The 8,268-nt window shown below is 47.0% G+C and overlaps 1 pseudogene; it reads right to left on the reverse strand.

The window, feature by feature from the left end:
- Positions 1-5,431: 5,431 nt before the first annotated feature.
- Positions 5,432-6,660, reverse strand: LOC120031804 (annotated as a pseudogene).
- Positions 6,661-8,268: the final 1,608 nt, after the last annotated feature.

An 8,268-nucleotide genomic window follows, 5' to 3' on the forward strand; every position in this document is an offset into this window, starting at 1 on the left:
AATGGTTTGATAATGATTGCAAAAATCTAAGAAAGTCATTGAGAAATATATCTAATCAAAAACACAGAGAACCAGACAACAAAAATATACGCCTTCAATATGGGGAAACACTGAAGCAATACAAACGCACCCTAAGAACAAAAAGGAACAGCACATTAGAAATCAGCTGGATGGAATTGAGGAATCCATAGAATCAAACCACTTCTGGGAGAATTGGAATAAATTAAACAAACCTCATCATGAGGAATTGGCTATCCAAAATGGGGATATGTGGAGAAATCACTTTGCAAACCTCTACAGCAATATAACAAAGAGCCCAGAACAAAAAGATATACAAGAAAAATTACAAATCCTTGAATTAGTAATCAAAGACTATCAGAATCCTGTGGATACCCCAATTACAGAAGAATAATTATTGGAAAAACTATGCAATCTCCAACCCAAAAAGGCCTGTGGTGCTGATGGTATTTTAAATGAAATGATCAAATATACAGACCAAATTCAAATTGGCTATACTCAAACTCTTCAACATTATCCTCACTGCAGGTTTTTTCCCAGATATTTGGAACCAGGGATTGATCACACCAATCTATAAAAATGGAGACAAATTTGACCCAAACAATTACAGAGGAATTTGCGTTAACAGCAACTTGGGGAAAATTCTCTGCAGTATTATAAATAGCAGACTACATAATTTCCTTGACGAACACAACGTCCTGAGCAGAAGCCAGATTGGATTTTTAAAAAATTATCGTACAACAGACCACATTTACACCCTCCACACTCTAATTGATAAACAAGTTAACCAAAACAAAGGCAAAATCTACTCGTGTTTTGTAGATTTCAAGAAAGCATTTGATTCAATTTGGCACGAAGGTCTTTTTTATAAACGAATAGAAAGTGGTATTGGAGGGATAACATATGATTTTATTAAATCAATGTACACTAAAAACAAATGTGTGGTTAAAATTGGCAACAAGCAAACAGACTTCTTCTCTCAGGGGCGTGGAGTGAAACAGGGCTGCCCAATAAGTCCAACATTATTTAACATCTACATTAATGAATTGGCAAAAACATTAGAAGAATCGTCAGCACCTGGTATCACCCTACACAACACTGAAATCAAGTGTCTGCTGTACGCAGATGACCTGGTGCTGCTGTCTCCCACTAAAGAGGGGTTACAGCAGCACCTAGATCGTCTCCACAGGTTCTGTCAGACCTGGGCTCTGACCGTTAACCTAAAAAAAAACTAATATAATGATATTCCAAAAAAGGTCCGGAAATAAGGATGACAAATATAAATTCTATTTGGACACAGTTCTATTAGAACACACCAAAAACTACACATATCTAGGACTAAATATCAGCAACACAGGTAGCTTTCACATGGCTGTGAATGAGCTGAGAGACAAAGCAAGAAGAGCATTCTATGCCATTAAAAGGAACATCAAAATTGAAATTCCAATTAGAATCTGGCTCAAAATGTTTCAATCAGTTATAGAACCAATTGCTCTATATGGCAGTGAAGTATGGGGTCCACTCTCTAATAATGAATTTACTAAATGGGACAAACATCCAATTGAAATATTGCATGCAGAGTTTTGCAAGACTGTATTGCAAGTACAAAGAAAAACTCCAAATAACGCATGTAGGGCAGAATTGGGCCAATACCCCCTCCTCATTCGAATAGAAAAAAGAGCCATCAAATTTTACAACCATCTAAAAACAAGTGACCCTAAAACATTCCATCACACAGCTCTACAATGTCAAGAGATGAAACCAGAGTGTTAAGGCTGTCGTAGTCGTTCTCCTCCTCAGACGAGGAGGAGCATGGATCGGACCAAGATGCGGAGTAGTAGGTATTCATGTTTTAATGAACAAACAACAAACACTACAAATTACAAAACTCTACAAACGTGACTAACCTGAAAACAGTCCTGTGTGGCCCAAACACTGACACAGGAAACAAACACCCACAAAACACCAGTGAAACCCTGGCTGCCTTAGTATGACTCTCAATCAGAGACAACGATACACACCTGTCTCTGATTGAGAATCATACCAGGCCGAACACAAAATCCCAACATAGAAAAACAAACCTAGACCAACCCACCCAACTCACGCCCTGACCAACTAAAACAAATACATAACAAAGGAAAACAGGTCAGGAACGTGACAGAACCCCCCCCTTAAGGTGCGAACTCCGGGCGCACCAGCACAAAGTCTAGGGGAGGGTCTGGGTGGGCGTCTGTCCACGGTGGCGGCTCTGGCGCTGGTCGTGGTCCCCACCCCACCATAGTCAACCCCCGCTTCCGTGGCCTCCTCCCAATATTCACCCTCCATGTCAATCCCGCTATTCCAAAAGGCAGTAACAGACTGAGGGGTAGCAGTTGACTGAGGGGCAGCACCAGGATAAGGGGCAGCACCAGGATAAGGGGCAGCACCAGGATAAGGGGCAGCACCAGGATAAGGGGCAGCTCCGGACTGAGTGGCAGCTCATGACTGGAGGGCAGCTCATGACTGGAGGGCAGCTCATGACTGGAGGGCAGCTCATGACTGGAGGGCAGCTCATGACTGGAGGGCAGCTCATGACTGTAGGGCAGCTCATGACTGTAGGGCGTCTCTGGCAGCTCCTGACTGGCTGGCGTCTCTGGCAGCTCCTGACTGGCTGGCGTCTCTGGCAGCTCCTGACTGGCTGGCGTCTCTGGCAGCTCCTGACTGGCTGGCGTCTCTGGCAGCTCCTGACTGGCTGGCGTCTCTGGCAGCTCCTGACTGGCTGGCGTCTCTGGCAGCTCCTGACTGACGGACGGCTCTAGCGGCTCCTGACTGACGGGCGGCTCTAATGGCTCGGGACAGACGGGCGGCTCTGAAGGCTCGTGGCAGACGGATGGCTCAGATGGCGCTGGGCAGACGGATGGCTCAGATGGCGCTGGGCAGACGGATGGCTCAGATGGCGCTGGGCAGACGGATGGCTCAGATGGCGCTGGGCAGACGGATGGCTCAGATGGCGCTGGGCAGACGGATGGCTCAGATGGCGCTGGGCAGACGGATGGCTCAGATGGCGCTGGGCAGACGGATGGCTCAGACGGCGCTGGGCAGACGGATGGCTCAGACGGCGCTGGGCAGACGGATGGCTCAGACGGCGCTGGGCAGACGGATGGCTCAGATGGTGCTGGGCAGGCAGGCAGTTCAGACGGCGCTGGGCAGGCAGGCAGCTCAGACGGCGCTGGACAGACGAGCAGTGCAGGCGGCGTTGGGCAGACGGCCGACTCTGACCTGCTGAGGCGCACAGTAGGCCTGGTGCGTGGTACCGGAACTGGAGGCACTGAGCTGGAGACACGCACCATAGGGAGAGTGCGTGGAGGAGGAACAGGGCTCTGGAAACGCACTGGAAGCCTGGTGCGTGGAGTAGGCACTGGTGGTACTGAGCTGGGGTGGGAAGGTGACGCCGGATATACCGGACCGTGAAGGAGGACACGCGCTCTTGAGCACCAAGCCTCCCCAACCTTACCAGGTTGAATGGTCCCCGTAGCCCTGCCAGTGCGGCGAGGTGGAATAACCCGCACTGGGCTATGCAGGCGAACCGGGGACACCACCTGTAAGGCTGGTGCCATGTACGCCGGCCCGAGGAGACGTACTGGAGGCCAGATACGTTGGGCCGGCTTCATGACATCCGGCTCGATGCCCAACCTAGCCCTCCCAGTGCGGCAAGGTGGAATAGCCCGCACTGGGCTAAGCACGCGTACTGGGGACACCGTGCGCTTTACCGCATAACACGGTGTCTTACCAGTACGACGCCCTCTCACTCCACGGTAAGCCCGGGGAGTTGGCTCAGGTAACCAACCCGGCTTCGCCACACTCCCCTTTAGCCCCCCCCCAAGAAATTTTTGGGTGAGCCTCTCGGGCTTCCAGCCGCTCTGCCTTGCTTTAGCCTCATACAACCTCCTCTCCGCTTTCGCTGCCTCCAGCTCCGCTTTGGGGCGGCGACACTCCACTGGCTCTGCCCAGGGTCCTTTACCGTCTAGGATCTCCTCCCAAGTCCATTCCTCTTTTCCCCATTGCTGTTGTTCCTGCCTTCCTTCTCCACTCCGCTTGATCCTGTTTTGGTGGGTGTTTCTGTTAAGGCTGTCGTAGTCGTTCTCCTCCTCAGACGAGGAGGAGCATGGATCGGACCAAGATGCGGAGTAGTAGGTATTCATGTTTTAATGAACAAACAACAAACACTACAAATTACGAAACTCTACAAACGTGACTAACCTGAAAACAGTCCTGTGTGGCCCAAACACTGACACAGGAAACAAACACCCACAAACACCAGTGAAACCCTGGCTGCCTTAGTATGACTCTCAATCAGAGACAACGATACACACCTGTCTCTGATTGAGAATCATACCAGGCCGAACACAAAATCCCAACATAGAAAAACAAACCTAGACCAACCCACCCAACTCACGCCCTGACCAACTAAAACAAATACATAACAAAGGAAAACAGGTCAGGAACGTGACACAGAGAAGAGTCCCCTCAGCCAGCTAGTTCTGAGGCTCAGTTCACCAACCCAAACCGACCCCATAGAGCCTCGGGACAGCCCTCAGAAAATCTGGCACAACCAAATCATCACAAAACAAAAAGAAAAATATATCACCTATTGGAAAGACACCACAAAAAATCAAAGTAAACTTCAATGCTATTTGGCTCTAAACAGACAGTACATGATGGCAGACTATCTGACCACTGTGACTGATAGAAAACTGAGGAAAACATTGACTAGGTACAGACTCAGTGAGCACAGTCTGGCTATAGAGACCGGTCGTCACAGACAAACCTGGCTGCCCAGAGAGGACAGGCTGTGCTCACTCTGCTCCAGGGGAGAGGTAGAGACAGAGGTGCATTTCCTACTACACTGTGACAAATACTCAGACCTAAGAGCATATTTCTTTCCCAAAATTATAATTCAATACAAAGAATCTACTACCATTGCTTTAATGTATTGTTGTTCTGATTAATATTGTTGTTGTTATTGGTAATCCCATGTCCACTACTACTATTATTATTGCTGTTGGTCCCACCATTTATTTATATATAAATATATATATATTTTGTATATATATACATATATATTTGATTTTTATTTTTCGATATGTATATTTTGACAATGTAAGTAATAATGAACTTGCCATGTCAATAAAGTCAATTGAATTGAATTGAATTGAGACAGAAAGAGACAGAGAGAAAAAGAAACAGCGAGAGAGAGACAGAAAGAGACAGAGAGACAGAGACAGAGAGAGAGACAGAAAGAGACAGAGAGAAAAAGAGACAGCGAGAGAGAGACAGAAAGAGACAGAGAGACAGAGACAGAGACAGAGAGAGAGAGAGAGAGTTTGAGTTTAAAAAAAACTTTATTGGGTCTGGGAACCCACAACACAAACACTCAAACAACAACCCAGATCTCATGAGCATCTGAATCAGGCCAAATGACCACTTCTACCGTATTCTTTCCAGGGGTGTCCAGGTAGCCAAGATAGTAAGGATTTTGTGGTTTCACTTCTTCATCAGGGCTTCAAGATCTGCCAACTGCTCACGTGGACAGGAGAATGCTATCCGCCCGAAGGCTGTCACATGATCTACTGCCCCAACAATGTTGTGAAGTTGTAGTTTACACTGAGTGTCTGTGAATCCTATCAGCACCGTCTTCTTCTCCTCATTTCTCTCTTTCACCTTCATCCCCAGAAGGGAGGAGCAGCAGTGAATTGATTTCTGCAGGTCAGACCCTGCCAGACACACCATCTGTACAGGATCATTGGGAGGCTGATCTTTGTCCACCAGGTAGAAGCGATAACCTCCTGGAGCCTCAGCCAGATAGAGGCCCTTTCCAACGTCAGTGAGGGGCCAAGCAAGCCGCTTACCATTGCTGACAGCCTGGCTAGACTGCAGAGTCAAACCGAGGAAGTCATTGCCTAGGCGATATCCTCCCACTCCGTAATTGTAGATCACTTTGTGACGCAAAATCTTCATGCCGAGCACATCTCGCTAAAAGGTGTCCGTTTTGCTTTTGTCACCCACTTTGAAAACGAAATGCAAGGCTCGCCTCAAAGCCAATTTAATCCAAGTGAGTTTGCTATGTACTGTACGATGATATATCACGCTCAGTTTGTCTACGTTGATTAAGGATCCTTGCAATTGATTGCCATATAGAAAAGAGAAAGGAAAAACAGAAGAGACAACAGAAGAAACAAGACAGAGAGAAAAAACACCCTTTGAGGCATGATCACTATCGTTGTTTTAATTTTCTCTTAACCTAACTGTGTTTCCCACTACCTTTTGCTGCCGTAACAGCAGTAACAAATTTACTCAAGCGGTAACGCTTCTTCACACTCAACTGATCTAACCCCACCGTCTTCTGTAACACCACAGCTGACCTCACAAACTTATCAACATCAAAGAAATCTGCCAAGTCTGATCCAGGAACCCATTTACCTCCTCTAAATTGTAAATCGAGTCGTCACCAGCTGCTACCATGTCCTTCTCCTGATCCTCCTCAACTGAGGCCACAGACCCCTGACTCCCCTCCACATTCCTCTCAACACTCCCCACTTGCACCCCATCACAGTACTGGGCATGTCTCCTCACCGGGAAGAGGAAATGGCTCCCCAAATCCATCCTTACCTCCTACAACAATATTTTTCTGCTGCATAACAGACGCTATGTTCCCCTCTGGTACAAGCTGCAACTCAATACCCTCAACTTGGACAACTTGTTCTTCATCAACAGGTGCTTGTGGCTGCTCTACCGCTGTCGGCCCACCTCTCCCACCTCTCCCTACATCAGTGGGCCCAGGCGTTACGAGGACCTCCCTCCGCTTTCTCCCTTTTCGGGCAAGCATGTTGCTTATGGCCAACATCCCCACACTCAAAACACAGTTGACTACCCGTACTAGCATAAGCCATATACAGTCTATTGTCATACTTGACTTTAAACGATACCTACAAAGTCTGCTCCGGTGAGTCCAAAAACCTAAACACCTATCACCGAAACGACATAACCTGTTTCAGAGCTGGGCGTTTGAAACGACATAACCTGTTTCAGAGCTGGGCGTTTGAAACGACATAACCTGTTTCAGAGCTGGGCGTCTGAAACGACATAACCTGTTTCAGAGCCGGGTGTTTGAAATGACATAACCTGTTTCAGAGCTGGGCGTCTGAAACGACATAACCTGTTTCAGAGCCGGTTGTTTGAAATGACATAACCTGTTTCAGAGCCGGGTGTTTGAAACGACATAACCTGTTTCAGAGCCGGGTGTTTGAAGCGACATAACCTGTTTCAGAGCCGGGTGTTTGAAATGACATAACCTGTTTCAGAGCCGGGCGTTTGAAACGACATAACCTGTTTCAGAGCCGGGCGTTTGAAACGACATAACCTGTTTCAGAGCCGGGCGTTTGAAACGACATAACCTGTTTCAGAGCCGGGTGTTTGAAATGATATAACCTGTTTCAGAGCCGGGCGTTTGAAACGATATAACCTGTTTCACAGCCAGGTGTTTGAAACGACATAACCTGTTTCAGAGCCGGGTGTTTGAAACGACATAACCTGTTTCACAGCCAGGTGTTTGAAACGACATAACCTGTTTCACAGCCAGGTGTTTGAAACGACATAACCTGTTTCAGAGCCGGGTGTTTGAAACGACATAACCTGTTTCACAGCCAGGTGTTTGAAACGACATAACCTGTTTCAGAGCCGGGTGTTTGTTCTAGAGGTTGGACCAAGTCATTGTTTTACAAGACACAAGTAAGTCTCAAGTCTTAGCCCTCAAGTCCCAAGTCAAGTCCCAAGACAAGACAGGCAAGTCCGAGTCAAATCTCAAGTCAAGACCGTCAAGTATCAAGTCAAGTCTCAAGTCCTAAACTTTGAGTTTTGAGTCCTAAACAAGTCATAATATGCTCTTCACCAAACGTAATACCATTTCATATTTTTAACGAGAGGAATAGTTAGTATATTACATTTACGCAAATCATGAATGCATTTAAAAATATCTAGATATTTATTACTTTCCAAATAAACATTATATTTCCATGGAAAAACATGGGTAGCCATGAGAAAGACCCCCCCCCCCCCCCCCAATAGGGATTGACTATCGAGGATCGCTATGGGGCGCAATCGGGCGATGTAGGCTTGTACACAATCAACCCAACAGCAGTAACATCAGGCAGGATTTAGGCTACCAACTGCCTAGCCAGTTGTAGCTCAATCTTGGCTGCAATGATCACGTTC

This window comes from Salvelinus namaycush, chromosome 38 (genome assembly GCF_016432855.1).
Source record: "Salvelinus namaycush isolate Seneca chromosome 38, SaNama_1.0, whole genome shotgun sequence".
Classification (NCBI taxonomy): domain Eukaryota; kingdom Metazoa; phylum Chordata; class Actinopteri; order Salmoniformes; family Salmonidae; genus Salvelinus; species Salvelinus namaycush.